Genomic DNA, 22,239 nt, shown 5'->3' on the forward strand with positions numbered 1-22,239 from the left:
AGCCATCCTCATCCCTGAACCACTGGAGTCCACACACGACTTCCTCGTGTCTACTGAGGGGTTTTATTGCCCAACCAGCTTTCTGTGATCCTGGGTTTCCCCCAGAGACCACAGGACAGCCCCCCCACCTTGCTCTGAAATTCCCAGGGATTTTACAAGCAGAAGTGAATGAATCCACCCAGCACAGTGGTTACAATGCTCTCAGCTTGTGCCATCACTTACAGCAAGGCACACAGAGGCAGAGAGGAAATCAATGCACCTGAAAGTGCCCAAACCATGTCCTGTGCTTGTCCCCTTGCCTGCTTCCTCCTCTAGCTCACCTCACACACAGCCCACAGAAGTCACCCCCAGGCACTGACAGGGTTTTTCCCGGGCACTTCTGGTAAGACAGGGCCTTTAGCAACATTTACAATATTTCTTGCTATGTGCTTCAAGGGTTTTTAGCTTGCAAAGCTTGCAAAACTCCAGAAGAAGCAAGGTCCTGAACTTTCAAACCATGCACACTATAAAACATTGTAAAGGTGTCTGGGGGTGGGGGGGACGAGGGAGATTTTCAGTGATTTTCACCCCTTTATTTATGTAGCTGCTCTGTAAATAGCCAGTGAGAGGGAGAGCTTCTCCAGAGGCAGACTGGAGGTGAGCCCTGATCCTCTGCTGGCCACAGATGGGGATGAGGGAGCACATTTTTCCGACCGCCCTCAGCAGCCCCTGAGGTCTCCCACTTGAATTTGAAGTGACTTCAGGTATAAAATCACAAAATCATGGAATCATCTAGCTTGGAAAAGACCTTCAAGATCATCAAGTCCAACCATCCGCCTGACCTACCGAGTCCCATCACTAAACCATGTCCCTCAGTGCCACGTCCAGGCATCTCTTAAATACCTCCAGGGGTGGGGACTCCACCACCTCCCTGTGAATCCCATTGCAATGCTTGATCCATGACGAAGTTCTTCCTAAAATCCAATGTAAACTTCCCCTGGGACAACTTGAGACCATCTCCTTGTGTCCTATCACTTGTCACCTGAGAAAAGAGACTGACACCCTCATTACAACCTCCTTTCAGGTAGCTGTCGGGAGTGATGAGGTCCCCCCCTCAGCCTCCTCTTCTCCAGACTAAGCAGCCCCAATTCCCTCAGCTGCAAAGCGATCTCAAAGCATTGATAGCAAAGCAATCTCCCATTTAACCCGGCCAGAGGATGCCCCAGAGGTCTCCACATCTCAAGAAAGAGGTGCCCACCTCCCCGTCCCTTTCCATCCCCCTCCTTCCTTCGCCTTCAGAGCATTTCATCCTTGGGAGAGGCCACCGCGAGTCCAGGACTGAATCCCCCCCCCCTGCCCTCTCCCATCCACGGGCACGGCACCCACCTCCTCCATCCCGACACGAGCAGCTCACCTTGGGCAGGGGGGCGCAGACCCGGAGCTCAGCCGGCACCCGCGAGGGCCTGCAGAGCCGCGGGAGCTTGCGCCGCATCCTCGCGTATTTCTTCATACCCTTGTTTTGCGTAAAAGCAAAGCTCCTCTTACTGCTGGCATCCAGTCGCTAATAGCCACTCGTCCTAATACCTGGACGCTGCGGGTGGGTTTTTATAAGCCTGGCAAAAAGCAGTTTCGGCTGTTGAATGTGTAGCTGATATCATATACATAGAGACTCCATCCTTACACCGCCAAAAATAAAAACAAAAATCTCTTTAACGCTTTATTATCAGGCCCTTCCCTCAATTCCTTTTTACACGCTGCAACTCAGCTGAAAAACGACAGCTTCTGCTCACAGAAAAAAAAAAAAAAAAAAAAAAAGGATGATGAAAGCTTGAGAAACTCCTTGACATGCTTCTTTTGACTTTATGTATTTCACTTTGAACTGGGATGCCAAACCAGGAGAATGACACTGCAGACTTCCAAGGCATTAAAAAAACATGAATCATACCTCAGTATGATTTTTTTGGCTAAAAACAAAACAACAACAATAACAACAACAACAAAACCAAAAGACTCCACCTACGAAATTCAAAAATGAAAATACTTTTCCGGTCCTTTCTCTGCCTCCTAGTCCGATAATAACTTGGTTGGAGGGCCTTGGGCTTTAGGAAGGGCTCAGGATCTGTGAGACTCCTGTAGGGTGCCCTTCTCCATGACCTGATGTCTGGTCCCTGCAAAGGGACATCCATAGGGCACCCTGTGGGGTGTTTTACTGGCTTATGGGGGCCTTGTCTGGATCTTCATGGTCAACGAAGACCAACAAGGACTTCCAAAATAAGGGCACTCATGGTGTGGGCCTTCAGGCTTTCCCTCTCCTGACTCCTGGAGGGAGCCTTGGCAGCTCAGGGGGATGAGTCCCTTCCTCAAAGCCTTGGCAAGGGCCAGCAGCAAGAGGAAGACCACCAGGAACCACCTTGCTTGGCTCAGCCCCTCCACTCTCCTGCCACTTGTCCTAGGAAAGACATTTAGTTCGGGAAGAGGACATCTTTTTTTGTGTCCCCTCTATCACAAAATCTTCTGATGCTCTGTCATGGATGAGGCTGGAAACTCTAGCAGGAGCAACCAAAGTGCTCCTACACAATCAAAAGATGCATTAGGTGAATTTCCCAGATTGTTCCAGTGGGCAGACTGTAAGCGACAGGACACTATGATCTGGGGAAATTATTTTCTGGTGCCACATCTGGAGTTTGCTTTATCTCTGAAGGTGTGATCAGGTCACACAAGGTGGGCCTTGGGAGATGCTGACAGCTCCAGCAGTGCTTCTGCACCACCTTACGCCCTCCTCTTACCCCAGCGAGACCCTCATAGCGGGGTGACCCCAAATGGCTGATCAGAGAGAACCCCGTTTCTCCCTGCCTGTCCCCAAATTGAAAACTGGCTTAACAGGACATAGAAATAGCTTGACAAGACAGCAATCTCCTCTATGGCAGTGCTTCGCTGAAACAATCAGCGGCAATCCCTCCTCGTGCTGCAGTGCTACTGGGTGGAATACAGATGACAAATCTGTCACTGATTACGCTCCATTACATCCTCACAACACTTCCCGTGCTGCCTGCAGAGGAGATGTTCTCGCTTTGCTTTTTAAAGGATTTCAGGTAAAACAGACAGCCAACATCTCCGGCGGCGGCAACCTGGTGCTCTGGCGTTTGATCCTTTCCCAGCTCAGCCTTGGGGATGTATAAATGCTTAGAGGACTCAGAAATCACCACTTTTCTGAGTCATAAGGGCATTTATCAGGAAAACGTCTATTAAAAACACAAGGTATCTGCCCCCTTATAACCAGCAGAAATCCTACTGCAGAAACAGACTCTGGCAGGTACAACGGTGGGACCCAAACCATGTGGATCAGCGGGTGCCTGGTGGGGATGTAAGGATTTGGGGTGAGTACAGCAGGGCTATGTCCAAAGTTGTCGATACAGAGTCAGCAAACCACGAGGACTGCAATGGGTATGTACATGGGTGGGCTTACTCGTTGAGTTCAATGGGGGACAAATGGAAAGCGCTCGCAGGGACTCTGGAAATGAAGCTAATGCTCACTCCAGGGTGACAGGTTTTGGTCTCCTGGGTAGCCCTGACAGATCCATCAGGAGGCACTTAGCTAGAACCCCCCGAGACGTCTGCAAGGGAATCCCTGTCTTGCTTCCGTGTTTATGCTGCTCTGAAATGCCTAGTTAATGTAAAAGCAAAAAAAAAAAAAAAAAAAAGGCAACATAATGGGCCTCTTTAGAAGGATTTTAGGCACTTAATGGAAAGCAGGAAGCCAAGGCCTGTATAATTAAATTGCTAATCTTTCACCAGATCTGGCAGGCTACGTACGCTTGTTAAAAACAGGTTTAAGCCCTACAGCAATTTTTGTTTCAACTGTAGGTTCAAGCCAGGAGCCTTCGTTCCTTCAGCCCTGTAACACTTCCAGGAGTGCCGTGCCCTTCATTAAAGAGCTGCCCTATAGCAAAGCCCAGACACCAGGCAGAGTCAAGATGACCCTATTCTTTGTTAAAACAGAGACTATTAATAAGACGAAGGTGCTTATGCCCTCTACTGAGGCCCCTCTCTCAGCAGTGTTTGCTCACATCTTAATTTTTCTTCTTTCTGTACCTAGGAAGCCACCCACATGAGGGTCCCCACCGGGCTCAGCAGATCAGTCCCTACAGCTGTAAGGTGTCACACACATACCTGTAGAAGGGTTTTCTTGCTGTCTCTTTACCTTTGCACAGTTTCTACCAAGCCCCAGATGTCCCGCTGGCTCATCCGAAGCAATGGGGCACTGGGGCAATTTTGGAATTGAAATAAACTCATACATTACATGCTGGTACGTCCCTTTCCCTACAGCAATCAGATTTAATATATGGACAGAAAATACATGCAGACTAGTGCCATTTTGCTGAGGAAAACAGGCAGGTGTGGAGTGCCATTTTGCTGAGGCAGGTGTGGAGGTATGAGATGGGTTATTTAGTTTTATTGATCGCTTTAAGGAAAATGACCAAAGCAAAATGAAAAAAATCCCCATTCTTTTCACTGCCCTGGCCACAAACGTTGGTGTTTATGTCTCCCTACATCATTTGCCTGCCTGGCTGGAGGTCACACAGTTGTAAAGGGTGTCCCGAGGAGCACTGGCTCACATCACTCACAGCTGCTCACCAGCTCAGCTTCAAACCTTTGCGAGCAGCTTTGCTCTGGGACATGCTTCATCCCCCAAGGCAAGAGCATGAGAGGAGTGCGGGGACAGAGACAGGACAGAAACCCCTGAAGACTAAAAAACGTACCGCAAAGAGGTGGTACGTGCAGTAAGACCTGAGAGGAAAACATTCAGAGAAACAGCCTGATGGTCAGGACCACATCCCAGGAGGTCCCTGCTGCTTTGGGATTGCATCACAGAAGACTTCAGTGCCACCTGAGCCACCAGCTGAAGCATGTGAGAACCCCACTTAACGTCTGCCGTGGATGTTTTTGGCCATGGTAAAACCACTCAGCCATTCTGTAAGGCACATGAGACCCTCCAGGACAACTTCTGTGATGGTCTTGATGTTTGCATCTCCACTGGACTGGCCCCGGATATTGATGGTGGGAGACACAAGGAGAATCCAACCCCCAGGACAAACAATCACCCATTTGTTCTTCTGCACACCTCCCATGTTTCTGATGTCTGGAGACATCAAAATGTATGGTCTGCTCCGTTTCAAAAGGATGTTTTGGTGTGCTCCTAGTCAAGCACCAATGGCATGTAAATTTTATTTATGTCACCGCAGCAGTCACTGGCTGCCACTGGCTAAAACAGCAGGCAGAAAGCTTTGCCTTAGCACCCATGTGGGCAGAGTGCTGAGCGGATGGAGGACAGGAGAAGACATCTTGACTGTGTTTCTCCTACGTCTCTAGGACACATTTCACCACCCACTATTACAACCTGTTGCTTTTTCTTGTTCTCTCTCCCTTTTTCAGCTGTTGCCTCCCCATGTTGGAAGAGTCTTGTTTGCATCCTTCTGCTGCGAAAGGCAACTTTGGAAAAACAAAATGGGGTGGGGAAAGGCAGCAGGTCGGATTGCTCAAGAAAGTCTTTCGCAGGCAGTTTTAGACGTACAGCTTCTGAGAATAACATCTGAGCAGAGGGAAGCAAAGGAGAAATGCATCCAAACTTTAGATGCAGTTGCCAGCCCTGAGTTATTTTGACTCTGTCATGTATATTTGGCCTGATCATAGGAAATGTTGAGAATCTACGTTTCCTCAGGGCCTCTTTGACCACTAAGGACATCAAGGGACAAGGCGAGAGTACATTAGAGTAGCTTCTGGTCTACATGGCTTCTCAGAAAAAAACAAGATCTGTGGCTTCTCCTGAAAGGTTTGTAGACTTTTTGGGACCTGTGAATCCCAGATAAGCAGGTGGGCTTAGTCCAGAAATGCACGTGTTCCTCAAATGGCAAATGGAACTGAATCAGGCCCCTGCGTTTGGTCAGCTGGATCGCTTTCCCTATAGTTTAGGCACCAAATCATTAATGGACAACTACAGCTGTAGGAACTCCGTATTTGGTAACTAGAGGAAAATCTCATTCTAGGCTCCAAAATTCTTTTTTTTTTTTTTCTTTTTTTTGGGTGCTGCCACTTGGAAGTGGAACAGCAACAACAGCCGTGTTGGCCATGAGCGAGTCCATGTCCATATGCACAAAGAGACCTTTGGCTATTCAGCAATGTCCCCGTGTTCCTGTGAGGTTGCCTGCGTATCCCTGCTGGCAGCTGATCCTCAGTTTGGACAATCCTACCCGAGAAGCCAACAGCAGCAAGTAGCCCAGGATGCTCAGGGGGTGGTATTGATTTCCTGAGCGGTCAGTGACCCATTCAGCCAGTGAGAGCCAAGGAGATGCCACAAGTGCTGCCATCACAGCTGGGGTGTTAAAGTCTCGGTATAGACGATTTGCGGACATTGCAAAGATAAAAGTGGAAAGTCAACTTCAGTGTATTTGAATTGGCTTATTATTTTGGCTTTTTTTTTTTCCTTATACATGTCCTTCACTGAGCCAGGTGAATAAAATGGTTTCTGTTCCCTTCCCTGTGCCCAGTGCAATTCAATGCCTGTTGTGTGCCATCTCAGAGGTACCTGTTCCTCAGATTTGGCCATGGGGAATGTCCCCTCACTGACTGATGCAGCACCTTGCATTAAGCTTTAACCACTGGCTCGCTATATAGGCAGGAAGCAATATCCGATGCATCAGGATGAAATAGATGAGGAGTATCTCTCTCGGGCTGAGAAAGATGACAAAGGGAAGATACGATCACAGAGTACAAAATTATGAAGGACACAGAAATGGTGAATAAAGAAGGATTATTCTTTGTTGTTGTTGTAGTTGTTGTTATTCTATTTTCTAACACCAGGACTAGGGACAGTATGAAGCTGGAGATTTAGAGAAATAAACAGCTTTATTATTATTATTATTATTATTATTTATTTTTCCACAGCATATGACAAAAATATGGGAAAGTACCACCAGAGGAAGCAGGAAGTGGCTGAACTGTTGATTCTTGGGCAGTGGGAGGCTGCTCTGAGGAAGCAGCTCTCCTGCCTTGCCTTGGTTTTCCCTTCTCCTGTGTGCTTATGGTGGATGGCTTGTGGCTGGGTGTTGGGGCAGGTTTCACCTAGCAGAGCTGTAACGTTGCAACATGGGCTGTGTTATCAAAGAGGGAGTCCTCCTGAATGTGATTTGGAGCAGGAGTGTAATTCAGCTTCTTCCCTCCCACAGCCTCCACGGACTGCAGAACAGTGCCAGGGCATCACGGTCTACTTAAGCATTAAATTCATTAGACACCTGAAGTTGCTGAGGTCAAATACCCCTTTTTCTACCCATGATTTGCAAAATGCAATAACAAATCAGGTGTCTAAACCCCACTGCTTTTAAGAGGCCTTGCATGCCCTTAATCTCCTTAATGTTTTTTACAATCTCTCCATGAAATCTCAATGAAAATCAGGCCGAGAATGATCCCTCGCTTTTATCTTCTGAAACAGAGATAGTACTTGCAAAATGCCTTGTTAGATAGAAGCTATAGCTTCTCTGCACTTTGCAACCATAATTAATGAGGCTTCTCAAGCATTAGATTGTTTGAAAAAGGCATATTTTGTCTGTTTGCATGGACTACTTCAGCACGTTTTCTTTTCACAGACCACGGCCAGTGAACGCAGAGACTCTGGTGTCAGCTCCATCAATCTCTGACTTTCAGAGCTGATCCTTATGCCTCCTACCTTCCCCGCCTCATACAAGCAAGATGAGAAAAGAGGAACTTTGAAGCTTGGCTGGACAGCTTAGGTGCAACCATGCCAGGCTCCAGAGTGAACCGCATGCACCAGAAACATAAATCAGGTCTGTAACGTGAGGCCACTGGAGGAGAACTCTATTTAATGTACTTGACCTGTGTCTAGGGTTCATTTCCACGTGCCCCTGGTGTAACTTGCTTTATCAGCTGTAAAGACAAACTCACCAGCTGCACATTATATTCACACTCCAAAGTCAATGGAAAAAGCAAGCAAAGTCCTAGAGCAGATCTATGGAAATAGACTAAACAAATCCTTTCCAAATTTTTTGCTTTCCGTGGAATAAAGGTTGAAGAGTTTATCTGGGATGGACCCAAAATAACATATTTCAATTAATTGGGGGTATGCTTTTCAAAATAAAGAAATAAAACCAAGCTAAATTCTAAGACATGGAACTCTCTTGAGTGATTTAAATGTTGAAACAGTAAAATGGAGCTTTTGGAGCTTTTCTGCTTTGTCAAGAAAGAAGAAGTCTCCCTTGTTGTCGCAGAAAACATTAGCTGAATTCAGCCTGAGTCTATGGATAGTTTCAGTCAGCCTGAAACGGCGTTTATTAGCAACTAAACTATCCATCTGAAAAACGTTACCTAGTTCTACCCCAATTGTTCTCCCCATTGCTTAAAAATATCCCACTTACAGACAAAGCTATTGTTCAGTGTAGATTTAAGATGTTGTGTTTCATTGTCTGGTGCTGCATCTCCTAGGGAAAGCAAACCAATTAGGCCATTCTATTTCGGTGCCTCAGTGCCTGTTTGTGCAGTTATTATGTCATATGAAGGAATACAGCCTTATAGTCTTTGACAGATATGACCACATTTCTTAAAAGAAAATACCCTGTTTTCAGCAAAATATACCCTGTGTCTCAGCTTTGAGATAGAAGTGGTCACAACACAGCTTAGAAATTGCCAGCTGAGACCAACAGAGCATCCCGCATCCAGGTCTCTGCTAAGTGGCTGTACCAAAAACTCGTCCCAAACCTGGCAGGCAGTAAAAAACCACAAAACACAGGTCCTGAACCCCGTTAGTAAGAGCAGACTTATGGGTTGAAGCACAAGGAACTACGTCCTTTTCAAACTTTTTCATTACACAGCCCAAACCAACCAACCACCAACAACAAAAACACAGAAAAAAAAGTGCGGATCTCCCAACACGTCAACTCCTGGACCTGTACTTCCCCTCGCAGGGCCGGCAGCTTTCATTTCACAGGCAGCAAGCTAAATCCACTCATTTTATATTTATTTGACTCACTGATTTTATATTTATTTGACCCACTCATTTTTATACTTATTCGACCCACTAGTTTTATATTTATTTGACCAAGCAGAGAAAAACGCATTGGCCACTTTTACCCATTCAATGCTTTTGCTTTGTCCAGTGAGGCAGATGGACCAGGTTCACAGCTGCCTCGTGCCCCTACGTGACCAAGCTCTGCCTTCTCATCTGCATCTGCTGGCTGCTGCTGACTCAGATAGGACTCAGTGTCGTGGCCTGTACTGGAGAAACCTCTCATTTTCTTAGTTTGCTGCCTCCCCGGGATATTTTCCAGCCATCAGCTCAGGAATGAAGTTAAAAAGGCAGGTGCAAGAGCACAGATTTGTTAATATTAGGTTTGCATATAAATTACTCGATTGGCTGTGGCAGTGAAGGGGCTGCTGCTTAATCCGACTGCCTGGCTGTGGCAGCAGCAGGTGACACAGGATTTCCAGAACCAAAACCCATCGGTTTTTTTCAAACCCACCGAAATTATCCTAACTGCACTGCAGGAGGAAGAGCTGCAGAAAATTCACGAGCACCCCAAAAGGCAACACAGGTAGCCTGTGTTTAGGCAAGAGGCTCAGGGCGGTCCCAGCTGGTATGGAGCTGGATTAACTGGGACAAACTGGAGTGATGGGGCAGTACACACGGACTCGGTGTGGCCATAGCCAAGCGTATGCACATCAGGCAGCCTGGCTGCTGCTTGCAAAGGCATTTCTCTCCACGCTGGCAGTTTAACAACACCGTGGCCTTGTGTTCGTCAGGTGCAGGAGCAATGCACTGAATGGTCTTTGAAGTGCCACAGCAGCTGCAACAGCTTCCTGCTAAATTAAAGGAAAATACCCCGAGCTCCCGTGTGCTGCTGGAGTGTGCACGCAGCAATGAATTTTACGGAGCTCAAAATCCCCACACCGATTTCATGTGTTCGTTTAGAAGCCTTAGGGGGCACGAGCCCTTCTTTAACAGCAGGAACACAAAGAGCCTCTTCTTTGGGAGCTGCGAGTTTTCTTTACCGTGCGAGGGAAACAAAGCCAACGCACCGCTCATTTGAGCTCTTTCCCTACTGAGACACGGGATTACTTTGCAGCAGTTTGCTAAATGCTCGGCCTTAAAGGTAGAGTGAAATCAAGTATTCAGCACGCTTAAAGCAGTACAACGGAGGGGGACAAAGCACCCTCCTTCTGCACCCAGCTGGCACCATTTGTGCCTGGCGTCAGCACACGGCCGAGTTTGTACCCCAAGATAATTCCCACCTTATTTTCCCCTCTTGATGGGAATAGCAGGAAGGTTAATTAAACCCTCCGAACTGCTGCTGTTATTCGTCATTCCTTCCCTGTAATATAAGCAGCGCTATCTCGCATTTGAGCTCTGGTTCCCTATAAATACCTGCCCTCTGCTTTTACCTTCGTGCTAAAAGCCTTTCACGCAGCAAATGCAATTAATTTCCTCGCAAGAACAGCCAAACAGTGTGATCGAAGTTCTCTGCCTACCCACAGCAGAAAACGACCCTCAGACCCTGGGCAAAAGAAATGTGCACCAGCACCAGAATTTGGGGGAACAGCACGCCCTAGTGTTCCTTCTGCTCCTCACTGCCTCGCTGCTGGATGGTTTGTGGGCTCCCTACTACTGCTGCCCGGACTGAGCTCCCAGGAAAACAGGATTTCTATCTGCAAACCCAGAATTTCCTTTTTTTTCTTTTTTTTTTTTCTTCCCACTGAAAGTCTTCCTCTAGGGAGTCGCGCCTCCCTGCCTTTTGCTTCTTTATCCAGACTAGGAGGATGTTACACGATTCTGTACAGCTTGAGTGGATTTGAAAGCAGCATGGGTTGGGAAAGTCTTCTTCACAGTCCCACTGCAGGGGATTTTGATAGACTTTCCTTTCCTTCCGCGAGCACTTAGCTGTCTGTGAACATCAGCGACAGCAGGAGGCACAAGGAAAAGTAAGGCGTTGGCACTCCCTGACCTCTCTGCACCTCATTTTTGCAGGCTGTGCGTTTTGGCATTACCAGTCCTGACCTTAAACGTGGTACTGGGCATGTCACATGTAAAATTAATTTACCCATAAAATAAATTCTATGGAAAATGGCTTCTCCAGCAAGCTGGTTTAGCTGGGTGACCCTTCAACTAAAGCCCACCACCCTAAAACTTTCTACACTGCTGGTGTGGTCATGTTTGCAGTGACAGGATTGCCCACGAGCTTTCCTACTATGAGCCTGGCCCCAGAGAAAGGGTCCACCACAAGCACCCTGGTGTGAACATGCAAGACAGAGGCTGGATCTGCTCTGCTTTGCCATCACCAACATCGCCGGGGAAAATCTGGGTAGCGTAGAGGGTAGCTGCTGACTACTGCTGTCCAGACAGACCTTAAGACATGCATCTGCTTTTGATCAGGCCTCTTACTGGTCCGCTCGTAAGGATCTGTCCTTCTCAAGACACATCTCCATGCTGGAAAAACCCACCAGGCTGTTTGCCAGAGACCTAGGATTGTGTGCTTTAAACAAAAGGCACTGGATTCGCAAAGCAGCCTTAGCTGTGCACTGCTGCCCTGAGGAACAGTGCTTCTTCCTGACCTCAGGGCTGATCACTTTATTCCCTGGAGCCTGAAGATGCCCTAAAGTTTTTTGTTGCAGTCAATGTAATTGCAAATGTTCCTGCTATTCAGGGAACTCTAACAACAGAGGATGTTCCTTGCAGATGCTCCTCAGCCAACATCTGGATTGGATGCACCACTAGACCAAAGCCAGACCTCTCTTCTGCACAAAATCAGATACACAGGGGACTCTAAAAGATAGCTTGTGATTTTCTCTGTGGGCAAATTGTAAATGGTTTGTGGACGCTGGCAGAGCTGGGAAGGAAAGGGCAGATTGGTTTGCAGATCATCATGGTTATAAGGGGATGGTTGCTGTGTATGTCATTAGAAGAAGGAGCAAACAAGGACAGAGCAAGTATTTGGGCAGGGCTCTCGAAGACCCTGCAGGGCCCCAGGTTTGGCAAAGGTCATCCCTGCTACACCCTGCTTTATACAGCATGGCATGGGAGTCGTGTGTGACACAGCCGAGCTCCCAGCTGCCAGTCCTCTGGAAAGGGGAGCCGACCCATCTCCGCACTGGCAAGAATTTCTCTCTCCTCCGTTGTATAAATACAGAAGCGAATAATCAGACCTCAAAGCAAGACCCAGCTTGCCTAACCTTTAATCCAGGCTGGAAGCACCAGTGCCCTGCCAGCTCCACTGGCACAGAGCCCCACGTGTCGGAGATCTGAGTCAGTCACCAAACGGGATGAGAGGATGGCCTGGCAGCAGATAAAAAGCCGACTCCTTATCTATCACCCACACCATCTGGGAACCTCTCTCCTCGCCTTCCCAACCCTAATTATTTTTACTGCTTGATCTCAAGAGGTGTTCGTGGCATGACCCACAACCAAGCAAGCCTGCTGTTTCTTGCCCTCTCTCTGGCAGTTGGCTTTTCAGCCCCTTTATTACCATATTCACCTGTGAATCAGATAATTGCTCATGTGATCCCGGAGTATCAGTCCTCCTTGTGTCGTCGCAAGCAGTCGGACATTCCAATTTTCAGGGGATTATATGCAAAGCAGAAAAGACATCAACCATGCCTTTAATGCTTTCCCCTGGTCTCTCATTTCCCCGGGGACAACCCTTTTATCTCAGGGAGCCTTACAGAGAAATCAGCAATTCAATTGCACTGTTTTTTTGGCCTTCAATTCCAGATGCTTATTCCTGTTTGATCATGTCATGCAGCAACTCACAGAAAAAGAATGAAATTGCTCCTCGTTTCAGATGCCAATTGCTTGCTAAAGCAAAAGCAGACTGCACTCTTTTGTTTACTCCACCCTTGCTTTGCTCACTCTTTCAGCCTGTCAGTCTTGAGGTCTGTTCCTCTGCAACAAAGACTCTAGGCTATTTGAGCTGTGAGTTCACTGGGTCTGACCTGGCTTAGTTTTAAGCTCATACCGAAATCCTGCTGATGAAGATCACTGCGAGAATAGATTAAGTTTAGAAGGCAGCTCGAGCCTGGCTCCAAGCACTCTTCCTGCAGGACACGTTCTTGGGAGCAGATCATTTCTTACTGCTGCTGGTGATGCAGGAGTGAGGCTGCAGGCCCGTGTCATAATGATTCCTCCTAAGCACAAAACCTGTAGTTAATCAACGTGGTATATTAAATACAAGCCAGCTCAAGCTTGCCTCCCAAACTGCAAGCAAACACGGACCTCAGTTATCTCCCATCCAACCACATCCTTCAGGGATGGTGACCTGCAAATGTTGTCACCATGTGTGCACTGAGCCCAGGCCACCGCTGAGCCAAGAAGGTGGCTTTGGACCCTCCTGTGTGGGTCTTGGTGTGCGGAGGGAGGGTGGGTGATTGAGCTCATGGAGCATCACCTAGCGTGAAGCCCTCCAAGACTGCAGCACAGAGGCAGGGGGGAGCCCTCTGCCAGGCTGGGAGGATGCTCATGACTTGTGCTCTGGCATGTGAGGGAAGATCAGCCAGCAAACCCCATCGAATCCTTGTGTTGAATCAGGGTCTTGATAGTAGAAAGCAAAACAAGTTTGTTAATTACTGCTGTTACCGGTAAATCTCTAACTGAAGCGAAAATTATAAGGCAAGCAATTTATTTTATGTGCAGATTGTATCTATTTTAATGAGTTCCAAAAATAGAGCTTTAAAGCGGTGGCTTTAAGCTCTGACGTTGTATAGGGATTTTTTTTTTTCCCTGTGAAATTTTCCAGGGCATTTAGCGAGGCTGTTCTTTCCTAGAGATGGAGCATCTCTTTTGGTGTTGTGGTGCACTGAAGTGCACCCATGGGTTCAATCTCTCTTGACTGGCCAGTCAAGGACTTGGGTTTTTCTTCTCGGTTCTTCTGATTCAGGCCTTAACTTAATATGGAAAGGGATTGTACCAGGGTGCAGAGGTACCTTTAGGATGTGAGGCAATTCCAGCTCCATCATGAATTTTCATGCTCCTGAGCAGGAGACATCCCTGCCTCGATTCCCCATCCAGAGTAAGAGGTGATAAAGCACACGACTGTGCCACTTGGAGCCCTCTGATGTGCCACCTGGCTGTACCAGCCACGTCCTGCCAGTCTGCAGGACTTTGTCCAGTGCTAACTGGCTCAGGAGATGCCCATTCCCATTGCCACCTTGCACTTTATGCACGGGGGCACAGAGATAAGGGTAGCTTCAGGGACAGTGCCACTGCTGCCATGACCCAGGAGAGTCTAGTCTGAGCAGCTGAGAGGTTGCTTCAGCACCTCTTCACGGAGGTTCCCATCACGTTTGGTCCCCAGGAGATGAAGTGACCCTTCTGTAATCAAAGCTGTGGCTGCTGGCAAAGGGACTGCAGGCCAGGGGAAAGGGGAAGGGATGCTGTGAGCACACTGACTGCTCTATCAGCGTGGCATCTGGGGATTTCTGGATGGGCATTCCCCATGCAGCTTCGTTAATATAATCAAGGCCAGGAGTTACTTAGTGCTCATCCAGTCATTGCAAAGGGACTGATTACAGGCTGCTCTCCTGGGGCACTATTTCAGGCTGGGACTTGATGGGGGAGTATAAGTAGCATGGCAGCTTCACCGAGGAGGTATTCCTATGTGACAGAGAAGTTAAAGCCCATGTCGAGGCCTCGCTAATTGCTCAAATTATTGCTACTGTTAACAGGGCAGCGAATTATGTCAGGGAGCCTTTTAGTAGTCATACTACTCTAGCTACGGATGATATACGCTCCTGGATTAACGCTGACAAACAACAATAAAAAGGGGTCACATTAATAAAATCTGAATGCAGGAAATAAACGTCGAATTAAAAGCAAACAACACCTGAAATATTGACTTTGGCAACATAAAGTGATTCTGAGAGGAAGAGAAAAATGTTACGGTTGATCAAGAGCAGCACAGTTATGCTCAGGGCAAGTTTTACGCAGCACATTAGAAAGTGAGCTGAGCCCTATCCGCTTGCAGCCAAGTTCTGGTCTGCACCAGTCGAACTGCAAATGTCCTCTCCTGAGAGCTACGGGAACTGGAGGAGAGGAGATCCCAAGAGCAAGACCCCAACAACTCAGAGCTGGAAGTACTCTCTGATGATAACGGAATAATAAGTATCACTGATTTCTCATTTACATCAGTAAAATTGGGACTAACATAACAACAGTAACAACAAAAAAACACAGACTTACACTGGTTCAGGTCCAAACCAGGTGGAAACCCAGCATCAGATTTGCAGTTTCCCATCCCTTAGACCTGGGTCTTCAGATCTCATCCCAGGAAATCTGACCTGAGTGATAACTCTCTCCTTCCAATTCATTCATTACAGCTGCCATAAGCCATTCAATTCACCTTAGGCTATTCTTTTAATAATATCGTGCCCTTCTGTCTTCTTTCTTAGGCTATCAGAGTTTTTAAATATAAAAGATACTAACAGTAGCTTCCTCCCAAATACACATAAATGTGTAGATGTCACAGCACATTGAGAAAACTGCTTAAACACCTTGGGATCATGGTACTGTAGAAATCATGATCTTACACTTGACTACATCTGTCTTGACCATCTATGTGAAGAATAAATACAATTAAACCAACATGGACCATGATGATGACTCCTCTGCAAACACTGAGAGCTCTAGCACCAGGACAAACAGACCTATCTCTTCAGTAAGGCCAAGGGGAGGCATGTGATGAAACAGATTGAATGGATCCAAAAGTCAGAAAAACAGCAGGCTGCTGATGGCCAGAGAGTTGATCCCACACTTTTCCATAGTATCACAACTGGGATAAATAAGATCCTGAACCATCATGTTGCAGTGAATCCCACTGCCAAATTGGGGTCAAAATGTTTCTTTCATTAAGGAATGTCTTTATGAACATTAACTGGGTGAGAAGTTTGTCTTTATTTATTCTGTGCCATCAAAAGACTAGGATCCAGGCTAACAAACATGTAGGAACATGCTGCCCTAAAGATGTTATGGCCCAAAGCACATGTGGCACATGGGATGCACAAGGGAATCCAGAGCCTCTGCTGGTTTTCAATTACCCCAAATCTAGTCTTGCTCTATATGAAATCCAGCTTGGTGCCATGGGCCATATGCTCCCCTCCTCTGCTGAATGATGCCATTCCAAGAAACCAGTGATGATTAATATATTCCCAAGAGCATTTATGAGTAACTTAGAAGCTGACCACAGTGGAAGGAGGGAGTCTGTGGGCATTCCTCGGTGTGTGGCCTGGGTTGTCCCTATCAGGGGTTAAGCACTGCAGTGACATTTCTGCGTAAGAGCTCACCTCTAATCACACTTCCCATATTTTCTAAGAACTCTTCTCAACAGCAATTTTTGGTCTCTAGAAAGCCCTAAGGTCTGTAATCTCATTAGCAAGTAGCACATTTTTCTATGTAGCAACCTAAAAGCTTTCAGAAAACAGCTATTTGTAAAGAGCACCTATGAATGGACAAAAAATATTGATCCTGTCCATTTCTGGGTGGTATTCTCAGTTCTCTGCTTCTTTTCCTTTTTAACTGGGGTATTAAAACATGCCACATCTCTTTGTTTCCTATACCAGTGCAATCAATGGCTGAAACAATCCTTGCAGCAGAGACCCGTGGCTTTGCAATAATCAGCATCAGAGTCTTGCAGAAGATGCAGCAGTCCACTGCTTGCAGTAACCTTATTTCGAGTTATTTAATCTTCTTAGTGAGGTGTAGATTACATCACCTCAAACCAACCTTGAAAGCTCGTGATCAGCCACATCAATAACACGAGCGTTGCAAGCAATCCCGTGCTCTGGTCTTGCTAAGCTCTGTAGTAGCAAATTAACACGACCCAGCTGGTGCTTTCAAAAGCCTTGCATTTGAAGTAACTGATACAGATTTGGAGTCCCTGCTGGGTTGAGCAGAAGATGGCTGTTCATGCCCAGGACTGGAGAGTCCGATATTATCAACATCAGTGTTATTGCTGAAAGTTCCGTTTTGCCTCTCACTTTAAACAAATCCAAGCACTGGTGTTACTTGCTTGTGGTAATTTTAAGAGGGTGAATAGCAATGTGGTTGAAAGATGGCTGAGGCCTCTTATGAAAACTTCTCACAGTTTCACAACAAGCATGTGTAAGGAATTGCTGGGATTAATAAATTTATTTAATTATCACAACTTCATTTTAAGTAAACATATGGAACAAAAATGAGTCATTTCCCATTCCCTATTCTTGCAAGGAAAGTCACAGGAACATCTTCCTCTATGGCTGCAAGGCTGCACAGATCTTGCACAGCCAACCCCCAGGGACAACCAAGATGCATTTGGGAGTTGTTACCTCCATTAAACTAAGGTTGATTTTTTGCTACCGAAAACGACATTGTGTTGTTCATCTGTATGACACTTCAATGTCCCTCAGGAAAGGAAGGATAACAAAGGTGAGAAAATCTGTGCATAGCATTTCCTAACTTGTAAATCAATTCAAGCAGCAAATATTTCATTGGAAATCACACTTGAGAAGGGGCTTTCCATTCTAAATAACTTTCAAGGGCCATAATGAAACCAGGAAGACTTGGGCCTTGCAAGGCTATTTCTGTTTGTAAGAAAAATTGATATGAGACATCTAGCCTTGTCTTTTGGATCCATTTTACCTCAGTCAGGCATTATATCACCTGAATGTGAAGTGATTAGCCCTGAGTAGGTCACCTAACACTCCTAAAATAAAAGTCCTTATTCCCCTAAAGCCCAATGGGGAGGGGTAGATCTCTCCTGAGACCTTTGTAGGTATCACCCTCCAACTAAATTAACTCATCTTCCAATTTTAACCACTTGCTATCTATTAGGGACACTGGTTGTGACGTGGGAGATTGCAGCTGGTGTCCATGAAGAACGGTCCCAGTACCAGGCTCCTGGGCTTTCTGGGTATGGATGCTCACATGGATAATGGATCTTCACTTGCCCATGAAGAAACAGTCCCAGCTAAAGGAAGAGAGATGTTAAGAGGGACTCTTCCCTTTAATTTGGAAATGCTGGGGACAGACCAGTGTTGCATTCCAGACTTTGGTCCTTTAAATCCACATTAGATCATCACTAAATTGGATATAAATGACAGCAGATTGTACTCTGCAGCTCAGCAGACCTCCTTGTCTGCTGCTCCAGTGAGCTATGTGGTGACATAGCCTTAGATCATTGCAAGCTTTTCCTTGTCTTTTTCATCTCAGTACCAAAATGTGAAATGGCATTTAAGCCTCATGCTTCCACCTGGGAGACCCTGCTGTGTTCCCTGGGTACCCTGTGTCTTCACGGCACACAGGGGTTGGGTTGCTCGTTTGTGGGGCCTACGATGAGAGCTGGCTAGAAAAAAAAAATCCCTTTCAAGTAAAACAATGAGGTTTTAACTTTAGATTTTGTTGTATTTCTGCAGGAGATGAAACTTGAGAGACCTCTGTCCCTTCCTGCAGGAGCTTGGAGAAGTGGTGTCCCCAGGTCAGCAGAGCAAGGCCTGCCTGGGCTGGAGCACCGTGTCTGATCCCCCTGCCACACTCCTCCCCGCCGGCTGGCCTGGGAAGCCTCCTGTGGAGACTTTTGTTAAAACAAACACATTTTGACAAATCTTGCCTTTGACAATCTGCCCTTTCTGACAGCACATCCCACGGTGACTCCTGCCTGCTCTCCTCGGCCTGCTTTGACAATGTCTACGGGGAACCCGCAGGGAAAAGTCTCCTGGCAGCAATTAGCACCTTCTAGTCCGACACGGGTTCGCCTCAGATATCCCCCACATGTCGTCTGACACGGCGAAGCGGCCCCCAGGTGGCACACATGGTGCCTTGGTGTGACTCCTGGGCACTGCCACCACAATTGTGCCACCAAGGAGGGAGAGGAGGGGTGAGCATGGTGCCCAGCCTCAAATCAAAGGGTTACAGACACCGAGCTCAAGGCTCCCCACCCCAACCAAAGGGCAGATGCTATGTGTCTGGCACGCAGAGACCCTTTGAGGCTCTTTTGGCCCTTTGGACAAAGATGGGCCTCCAAAGAAATTAAAAAAAAAAAGAAAAAAAAAAAAGTGTAAGGATCTGGCAACACCAACCTGCAGAGACCGAGGCTGGGAGGCAAGCTTTTGTATTGCTGCCGGAGAGCTGGCAAAGGCAGGAGTTTTCCAGCTGAGTTTTACTGTCCTCACAGTCGCAGTCTTCCCAGAGGTTGAAGAGACACTGTAAACAAGCCCTGATCTCTTTTAGGAAGCTGCTCCTTCAGGGAGCTGCCTCCTATTTTGGGGTGTAATTCTGGGGTAAGCAGCTTGGCCGCTGAGGTTTTACTGAGTCCTTGCAAAGCGTGGTTTCTAACTCATTTCCCTCTACTTACTGCCATCTAGTGCAGCTTGCTGGGAAGACAATTAAGGCGACTCCACCCTCCCCCCGCTCAAAACGAACCAAAACAAAACCAAAAAAAGCGCATTAAAATGAGGAGCATTTCTCTTAGGCAACACTCGTTCCAGGCAGCTGAGTGTGCAGCAGAAAGATAGATAAGAAGATGCTTTGCACTTCATTTCTGAAACTTTCAAATTTCTGAAAGCTTTACTGACTCTGCGGAGAAGATTTCAGATCAACAACTGGTTTAAGCAGCTGTCCTGCATGACTTTTGCTCTTGCGATCATCCCTGTGCATCCCACCAGTATGGGTAAAGGCATGGGCCATTTAATTTAGACAAGTAGAGAGCTTGGTGGGGGGTTGTGACAGCAAAGGGGAGCTGACAAGAAAAAAATAGTTTTCATAAAACAGGTTAGGAAGATGGAGCTGGGCTCTCTTTCATTTGTGTTTATTCTCTATAATACAATTATGGACATCAGTGTGGTCAAAACCTGGGGAGAGATCCAAGTAAGGCATGCGGGTAGCTGAAAGCACAAGCAGTTGTGTGCTGAAATAAAGGGCTGTGAAAACCAGACTCAAAGCGGGGAATGGTAGGCTGGAAAAAAAAAAAAGTGCAAAAAAAAAAGTGCTGTCTGAAGAGCAGTGATGCCATCAAGCTGAGGGTTAGAATATACCCAGAACCTCAGTGCCTCAAACACAGAAAGAGATGTTTGCTATGCCAAGCTCCTAATCAGAAAGCTTTTGGTATAAAAGAAGAGCTTGGCAAGCTACATTAGATCATAGACAATGTGTTTTGCTTCTTATATATAAAAAGATATTTATTCACCATACTTAAATAAGAAATAGCTAATTGTTAAAGAAACATAGCATTTGTAACTAGCATTTGCACGGAATTTAATGCATCCTGAAATTCAAGCTGCCAGCTGTCTTTCCCCTGCATGCTCCCTGAAGAGCATTGGAGCATCCCAGATCTTCCAAGCAAGGCAACAAGTAGGGGTTCATTTGCTTGGAAAGTATACAACCAGTGATGTTTTTCCACAAATATTGGTCAGGCTTATGTTCTGTACATTGTGCAACTGTCCAGACTGCAGCAGATTTACATCACATATTATCCCAAAACTGTGGGACAGGTGAACTTCAGGTAGAGATGAAAAAGCCAAACAGGGACAGTAGTCACCAGAAAAGTCAAGAGGGAGTTGAAGGTGATGAGGACCTTCCAGGAGATATTTACTTGTCCAGCTCATGCCAGCTTGGTTAGGAGTCTGCTAAGAGCTCCGTTAGAGGGGTTAAGAATGGGAAGTTGTCCATACTTAGCTTTGAAGAAACCCTCAAATCTTGAGGTCTTGATATTGAAGGTTTTGAGGCCAAGCTTTATCTTTTCACACGGTCAAGTCGAATGAAGCGGTGACAGCTGAGGTAGAGGGGTGAAAAGACCTGCTATGGATGTCCTACCGATTGGGCCGAAGCTTTCTGGTATTGTAGCTAATTTTTCTTTGTTCTGTTATTTTAGGCAAAGACAAAGATACTCAGAAATGAGCGTTCACAGTTGATGAATACATAAATAAACATGATCAGCATCAGACAAATGTGCTTTGCTGAGTTTCTATGCTATGTTTCAATGAAGTAGGACTGCTAAAATTTCTCTAAAACCAGCAGCTATCAGAGACATCATCAGATGATGGAAGGAATTTGCCAACTCATTCTATATTAACGTGTACGCGGGATCCAGCCCTAGCCAAGCGCTGTAAACATGTAAACATGTAAACATAACTCAGTCCCGTTACAGTCCTTTCTCACTGGGGATGCTTTGCATGTTGCAGATCCCACAGGATCAAGCATTTATGGCAGTGCTAACACCACCAGAGAGTCTGGGGAAAAGAATATTAATTCTTCGGATGCCGAGCTTTCTATTAAAAGCAGCCCCACCATCTACAGTCCCAGTCTGAATAAAGACTAACCATTCGGCCTGTGTGCATACCGAGCCTGCAATTAAGTGCGTATAAGGCAGTCTCCAGCATGCTGACTTGTACTTCAGGTCCTTAATTACACCAGACTTGATTCTAGTGGATGAAGATATTGCCCTTTGGTGGGGCCTAAAAGCACCAAAGGGAGCTGCTGCAGCCAGTTCTTCATCCAGATCAATACAGAGGGGAGGGACAGTGCGGTTACTGGTGGATTAAATTGGAGACAATAGCAATATCATGATGTACTGGGAATTTGGAGTATTTCATCATGAGGAAGAGAGAGGAAAAAACAATGTGGTAAAATTACTTTTGAGAGAAGAGGAATGGCTGCATTCTTGGGATACCGTAAGGATATTTTTTTATAGACTACTAAAGCTCCAGTTTGACAATTTTCATTATTTAGTCTGACCTATAGACAAGAGGCTATAGAATTTCACCTCATCATTTTTGCTTTGAGAGACTATTACCATTTTTAAATTAACTTAGAGGCAGAACTACAGATAATTAGAAAAAATTCCTGTTCCCACAGAAACATTTTGAAGTGTCCTCTAGGAAATATTTTCTAGAAACTTTCCAAGGCATTTTACGTTCCAGAAGCACTCAAGTTATGACCTTTTTGTAAAACCCTATCTTGGAAGTAAAATAAAGACACATACTGATTTCTGAGAAATAACCAAGTCTATCTGAAATTTTGTTTAGAGTTCAAGAAACGGATTCATTTCCAGAAGGACAGAAAAACTGGTAAATACGTTAAAATGTTTTAGCAATATACACAATATATATTTTTAGGGCTCACTACTGCCTCTGTCATATTTTAATAACTTCAAAATGTTCCATTACTTGGAAGTTACTATAATACTTGGGGTCATCGTCTTTAGTTAAATTGAAGGTCATTGTATTTTCCAATGTACCAAA

At 46.1% G+C, this 22,239-nt stretch overlaps 1 protein-coding gene across 2 annotated transcripts in view; it reads right to left on the reverse strand.

Annotated features, from left to right (window-relative positions):
• FRMD4A (FERM domain containing 4A) overlaps positions 1-22,239 on the reverse strand; it is a 362,715-nt gene that overhangs the window by 218,308 nt on the left and 122,168 nt on the right. The gene's annotated exons all lie outside the window — the stretch shown is intronic.

The sequence above is a fragment of the Anser cygnoides genome, chromosome 1 (assembly GCF_040182565.1).
Source record: "Anser cygnoides isolate HZ-2024a breed goose chromosome 1, Taihu_goose_T2T_genome, whole genome shotgun sequence".
NCBI classification, from domain to species: domain Eukaryota; kingdom Metazoa; phylum Chordata; class Aves; order Anseriformes; family Anatidae; genus Anser; species Anser cygnoides.